The sequence below is a fragment of the Helicoverpa zea genome, chromosome 18 (genome assembly GCF_022581195.2).
Source record: "Helicoverpa zea isolate HzStark_Cry1AcR chromosome 18, ilHelZeax1.1, whole genome shotgun sequence".
Classification (NCBI taxonomy): Eukaryota; Metazoa; Arthropoda; class Insecta; order Lepidoptera; family Noctuidae; genus Helicoverpa; species Helicoverpa zea.
The window spans coordinates 8,268,742-8,276,274 of NC_061469.1; positions in this window are offsets into that span (position 1 = coordinate 8,268,742).

A 7,533-nucleotide genomic window follows, 5' to 3' on the forward strand; every position below is an offset into this window, starting at 1 on the left:
GCTAAACTCAAGCGTTACAATCCAATGTAGTTTCTATGGAAATAAAATGGTGGTGATAAGTACGTCTTTCATAGAGGACCAAAGATTTTTCAGTAGGCTAGCTTATCTTACCGTTGGAAACCTGCGTCTAGCTGCTAATCTAATTATGCCTCGAGAGAAACTGCAGTTAAGATGCAAAGCAGTGAAATGTGGCTGTTGCATGCTAAGGCACATTTAACACTTTCTTTATCGACGGCATATTTTAAATGGAAACATGTCTGTGCATGGCCTTAATAGTTTCATATTTTCGTGAAAGCTAAGAACATGTAATGTAATATAAGTAAAATACTTATCAATATTTAGAAGGACAAAATAATGCCTGATGCACTTTTCCAGTTTACATTTTATGTTATCTCTACAAAACAATATCATGTAGGTTCCTATGTGTGGACATCCGAGAGTGAATGAGTATTGTTGCCAGCATCGAAAACCTGTTTCGTTTGGCAGAAAAAAAGGTAAGTAAGTATTAAATTCTTGACCGTTATTTGAAGCTTACTAGTTTGAGATAGGCACCTACGTGTTTTCCGCTTTTATCTCCGTCCTTTTCTACCCCATATCTTGCATCTCTCTCGCACACCGACCAGTTTCACTCCCCACCAGGCAGGAGGCGACGAGTGTTCTCGGCGGCCACAGTTCGTCATTGGCGTCTTGTTTTCCGCCCGAGAAGGTTGTCTAACCAACCGCTGTAGTATTTCGTTGAAAAATAAACTCAGTGCTCTCGCAGAACACAGGTGAGTTTATAATATTTTATACAATTTGTTAACGGTTTTACCGTTCGATATTCGATTTTGCGAAATCAAGTGTTAATATTTTGTACATCTACCCCTTTTTTGTCACGAGTTTCTTCCGTGTACTTTTTTTTTTCAGTAATTTGTTTTCAGAATGAGTGACTTATAAAGCAAATACAGATGCGGTAAATAATAAAGCTACCACAGCCCGTGCACGTGACTATGGAAAAGAAAGCAAGCCCGAAGTTCCTAAGGCACCTGTGGCCCTAGTTCAATCCTGCAAGGCGTTCAACGGTTTGACAAAAAAGAATGGTGTGAGGTGCGGTCCAACCAGCATCTCCTTAGTTCGGACTGATCACTACCGCACTTGAAGAGGGCTGATGGTGTCAAGAAAGCTTTTCGGCCTTGAAAGACTTGGTACGCTCCCCTCGGACTACCAGTAAGTCTGTTAGCCACCTCCCATGGGGGTCGGCTCATTATCACGGCGTGTGATGGTTTTCGGCCTTGAAAGACTTGGTACGCTCCCCTCGGACTGCCAGTAAGTCTGTTAGCCACCCCCCGTAGGGGTCGGCTCATTATCTCGGCGTGTGATGCTTTTCGGCCTTGAAAGACTTGGTACGCTCCCCTCGGACTGCCAGTAAGTCTGTTAGCCACCCCCCGTAGGGGTCGGCTCATTATCTCGGCGTGTGATGCTTTTCGGCCTTGAAAGACTTGGTACGCTCCGCCTAAGACTGCCAGTAAGTATGTTAGCCACCCCCCACAGGGGTTGGCTCATTTTCACGGACCCGCGCAGGGTACCAATCTTGCATGTTGCGAGACGCAGCATCATTACAAAGTGGGGACCAGTAAGTATACTAGCCACCCCCCACAGGGGTCGTTTCATTATCACGGACCCGCGCAGGGTACCAATCTTGCATTTTGCGAGTCGCAGCATCATTACAAAGCAGGGACCAGTAAGTATACTAGCCACCCCCCGCAGGGGTCGGCTCATTATCACGGACCCTCGCAGGGTACCAATCATGCATGTTGCGGGTCGTACCATCATTGCAATCTACCCTCGCAGGGTGGCTTTTTGGATCGACTTTCGAAGAGTCGCCATTATAACCTTCCCTCGAAGGGAAATGGTAATCACACTCACGCTGAATGGCGTGTGACGCAAAACTCTAAAAGCTCCCTTGGGATATCACGAGTAAATTACAATAGGAACCATGTCCAACAGAGGAAACAGAAAGCGTCCAGGACCGCAGGCGGACTTTGATGCGTCCAACAAGGCACGTAAGTTATGACTTTCCAGGCGGGTTGCCTAACATTATATCAAGACCAATGGAAAGAAATGGGAGCTCCGCCTTTCTTGTCAAAAATAATAACTGGGTATCGCATACCATTGGCCAAGAGCCACCTTTGATAGATAATGCCAGATTTGACCAGAGAGTCCAAAGAGATGGATGTCGTCATATCCCAAATGATAAAACAAAAAGTTCTATTGATAGCTGCAAATTCTGCCAGCTTTCTTTCCAATATGTTTCTTGTGCCCAAAAGGCGACGGAAAGAACCGTCCAATACTCAATCTCAAGGTTCTCAACAAGTTCATAATTACGGAACCCTTCAGTTTAATAAATGTTTTTCGGGTGCTAGAGTTTCTTCAGAAAGACGAATGGCTGTGCAAGTGGATCTCGCCCAGGCTTACTTCTACCTTCCGGTAGCCGGAGGTCACAGACATGTTCTTCGACTAGTATACAGAAGAAGACTGCTTCAGATTACGTGCCTACCATTTGGCTTAAGCACGGCACCCAAGACCTTCGCCACAGTGACCAATTTGGGTGGCTCAAACTTTGAAAACTCAAGGGTTACTTATAATTGTGTATCTCGATTTTCTGGTGGCTCACCAAGATATATTTGCCTACTTTGGGATCATTTGCACCACGTTTTGGATGGCAAGTGAATAAATCGCAAGCATTATCAACAAGATAATGACAAAACGCACTACGTGACAAACAGCACGACAAACTTAGAAGACCTGCATAGCTTGATAGGACTTTTAAACTTCGCAAGTTTTCGTTGTTCCATACGGCAGACTGCATTACCGGGCTCTCCTCACTTTCCTCAATGCAGTGTTGAACAGCAATCTATACCTACCCTATTCATGGAACCGTGAGCCAAACGGTGAACAAACCATAAAAAGGGTTCTTATAAGTCACGATTGAAGTAATGATCATATTTTATAAAAATAACTACGAAAGTAATATACTGACAACATTAGAAATGATATTTTAGAACGATGTCTGTGGAACTTATGCAATCTTTTCAAACTTATTTGAAATCAAATATGTATAATAAAGGCCGTAAATTATTTTCTTAATTTTAATGAAATATGTAGTAAATCGTTTACATGTAAAATGAACCTAGAAGTCTTGACTGTCATACATAGAACCCTACTTAATTGAAGACCACGATACTATATTTACATAAAAATGTGACGTTTTTGTCATCGGTCGGGTTATACCCACCATTTTGAAAAAGTGTCATTCTTTGGTTACATTGTGGGCTCACGGCTCGGTGAATGGAGTATAGCAATGTTGAACCTACCAGCAGATGCCTTAGCAGATCTAAAGTGGTGGCTGGTCAGCTGCCACCAAACCTTGGATATTCATTCGCCACTTCCCTGTCACCTTATAACCACGGACGCCTCCGATGTAGGATGGGGGCACAACTGAACGGAACTCCCGTAATGGGTTCATGGAACGAGTGAGAAAAAGGCTTTCACTGCGATCTGAAAGAGATGCTCGCAGTATTAACTGGAAAATCACGGCAAGTTGCTAAAGAGATCAACAGCCATTTTTCAATGCAAAAATGGGACTGTGGTGTCATATCTAAGAAATCAAGGTGGCACCCGATCAAGGAGCCTACCGAACTTGACGTACAGAGTATTCAGTTATCTTGAGCTGTATCAAATCTATCACGTCGTGAATCATATACCAGCCCTATTCAACAGTCAGGCAGACCATCTCTCCCGACACAAACCTCCACCGGAGTGGCATCTTGTATCAGCAGTGGACCTACTTGCCTCGAAGCGAGCCCAGGGACACATAGTTGTGTACTACGTGCCCCTAGATCTGAAGGACCCGAAAGCGGGGTTCCACGATGCCTTTTTCTCAAGTTTTGACTTACCCGCTAGCATGGGTATTACCGCCACCTTACCTTATACCGTAGGTCCTCAGTCATCTCAATTCAGGAACGGGAGTTAATCTCATAGTAGTTCCTTCGGTGGCACCAGGTATTTTGGCGAGCAGATTTGAAGTCCCGATCATTAGCAGTACCCTACACACTGATGAACCTCGAGCAGAAACCGATAGACACAGCAACGGGGATACCCCCTGCCAAGGTCAGGGAAATGGGGGGGGGGAGGGACAAGGAGTCTCTCCGACTGAAGTCTTCTTCAATCCACACGCAACACTTATCAATCAGCTTGGAGTCGATGGTTAAATTGGGGCGAAAAGTATGAAATTGGATCCTATGAATCCTTGAATCCCTATTTGGACCTATACTTACCCAATTTTTAGCAGACTTACACATAGTAAATAAACTAACATACAATACTATTTTATTACACAAGTCAGTTATAGCTACACTATGCAATGCAGAAACCACTGGAGAGCTAGGTTCACACGTTCTAGTCGGACACAATTTAAAATCAATAGCGCTGAGCAAACCTGTTCCCCGGGAAGCCGTCCATCTGGAATAATGACCAATTGGTAACCTACTTAAGTGCAGTAAACGTAGACGAGAATAATCCATTTGCAACTTCCAGGCACACTGCTGCTCTTTCTTTTGCTAGCTTGTTTCGGAAAGGCGAGTCCATGATCTTTCCTTGCTTGCAATAGACCCAGAACATTTCAAAAACAACAAAGATAATTTAATCTTATGGCCAGTCTTTGGCTCTAAGACCGACAGTTCTAGTCATAGGCAGTCGGGTTGTTGTTTGATGGATAATCAGGAAAATATAAATCTAAGTCCAGTGTATTGGGTCAGAAAGACTAAAGCCTTGTTAGAAGATAGACGGACATCGGCTAATTCCTTAAATTTATTTATATCCGTTAGAGGCCAACCAAAGGCAGGCACCCGAACGATGATGCGGGTGGATTAAGACATTGTTAAAAGAGGCAGGAATAACTACAACCCCAGGAAGCTTCCACTCGGCGGTAGCGTCAAAATCTGTGTTGACAATATACTTTTGGACGATATATTAGCAAAGGGTAATTGGCGATCAGGCAATACATTTGCCCATTTTTACAGAAGGGAAAGATACCCACTAAATAGAAGTAGCAAGTTATCTCGATTATTTAATTAATCCAGCTGATTAATGTCTATATTTTTGTTACTATTGTTATTAAGAAGTATCGCAATGTTTTTGTTAATTACTATTAGAAAATGAAATCAATTTTGCTTTTGTTCTTGCATCTCTCTTTTAATTTTTATTACTCATCCTTCGAGCCCATTTCCCAACTATGTTGGGGTCGGCTTCCAGTCTAACAGGATGTAGCTGAGTACCAGTACCAGTTAACTTTGATTACATTAGTATTCCAGGACGCAATACACATACTTACATGTGATTACTCGTGTACCTAAGTACCTATTTACATACACAATTTCATTGTGCTTTTGCTCACATTGGCGTCCACTTCCACCAGGCGATAACAAACACGTCTCAAACTAGTAAGCTTCAAATAACGGTCAAGAATTTAATAGCAGCGTTTTACCTGAAATAAAACGCATATTAAATACTTACCTTATTTGAAGCTTACATTTTAATTTCTGCCTGGTGTTTTCGACTCAATGACGAACTGTGGCCGCCGAGAACACTCGTCGCCTCCTGCCTGGTGGGGAGTGAAACTGGTCGGTGTGCGAGAGAGATGCAAGATATGGGGTAGAAAAGGACGGAGATAAAAGCGGAAAACACGTAGGTGCCTATCTCAAACTAGTAAGCTTCAAATAAGGTAAGTATTTAATATGCGTTTTATTTCAGGTAAAACGCTGCTATTAAATAAAACAACTTCTTTACACAAATATACTTATTTATTAATTTCACAATAACGAAGGCACCACAATTCTGACTGGCCGTTTCGGTGGGTTAAAACGAAAAGCTTTTAAAAACACTCACAAAAATATGACTAGAATTTTTCATTACACGGAAACCTAGTTTCTGTCTTATACATAAATAAGTAGTAGGTACACTAAATCTAAGTAACTATATTATACTATAGTTCGGCCGTTCAGAGAATGCGTTCCTGACACCTATCAGTTAGTCACGACTAGTGATGGGCACAACATAACACTGAGTTCGTTACCGTTCCTTCAAAATGAACCGCCGCATTATTTTAAGATTATTTTCGTTTTAAATTGGCGGAATCATTTGTTTTATATTTTAGTTATTTAAGTGGAAACCAAAAAAAGGTAATATTCATATAATAAAATTGTTTTATTTATTCTTTGTTACAAGTACATTGAATTTAATGTGCGAACAGAATATTAATCAGACTCCGATTTGCTTGAGGAGGTGGTGTCTTCATCATCATCTTCGCCTACATGTATAATTATATTATTATCAATAACAGAATCAATCCTGATATCTCGGTCTAACAAAAGCCGGGTAATCAAATAAAAACAGATCGAAAACACTTGAAAAACGTGGTCTATGCGCACGAAACGACAACGGACGACTGTTTTAGCGTCACAAAATGGCGGCCCATAACGCCATTTGGGGTTACCATTTTTAATCTAAGTATAAAAATGCGGTTTGGTCATAGTTTTATTTTTATATTTCATAAAAGTTATAATTAAGTCTTATAGTCCATTATTTTCCAATTCTTAAAAAGAAAATCAAAACGTATTATTTTATATTATAACTGTATAAGAACAGATTACGATACTTGCCTGTTATTTTTAGCACAGCACTACAAAATATAAACCGCTGACATAACCTTGTAATAGCGCAGTATAGATTTAGAAAAATATTGTTTACCAAGTTATTTGACACTCAGTTTGGCACAAAATTATAACATTCATTGATTATTGATATAATAATGTTGTTTTAATGCTCCTCAATTGTTAAAACGGTAAACAACCAGCAAAAATATTTTTATCGTAACTGCAACGCCATTGCAAAGTTACGTCGTCAGTTCAATCGCGACGTGTCAGGAACGCATTCTCTGAATGGCCGAACTATAGTGTGCGTTATCTAATTATATATTAACAACCAACAATCACAATAATCTTAAGTATTTTATAGACACTTCTGTAGGCACTCTAAGCTTCCTTAAAACTAATAACGTGGTCCCAGTAAATAAACTAGTACTAGTAACTACTAGTAAGTAGGTATGATCGCAATACCTTGACATTGTTTCATACAATTCATCATACACTCATCAACGTGCATCTGAAATTATTTATTCATCAAGTTTTTATGACAATTGAATTATTTGTTCGCTTATTTAATCTTTAAAGATACGTTTCCATTCTGCAAGTAGGTAAGTTCACACTTGACGTCGGAAATTCAGTCCAGCCTTCTCAGATTATCTCTGAACAGACAAGCGGATACAAAAGATGTAAAAAATATGTTCTGATCTTTTCGGTAGGTACCACCATCTACTTGCACTTTGAAAACAGAGATTTTGCAATATTACAGACACTCTAAGTCTCCAATTTTATTTATTTTTTCATACATACTTATCGCAAGCAAAATATGAAAAGTTTTTCTGTTTTCTTTTTT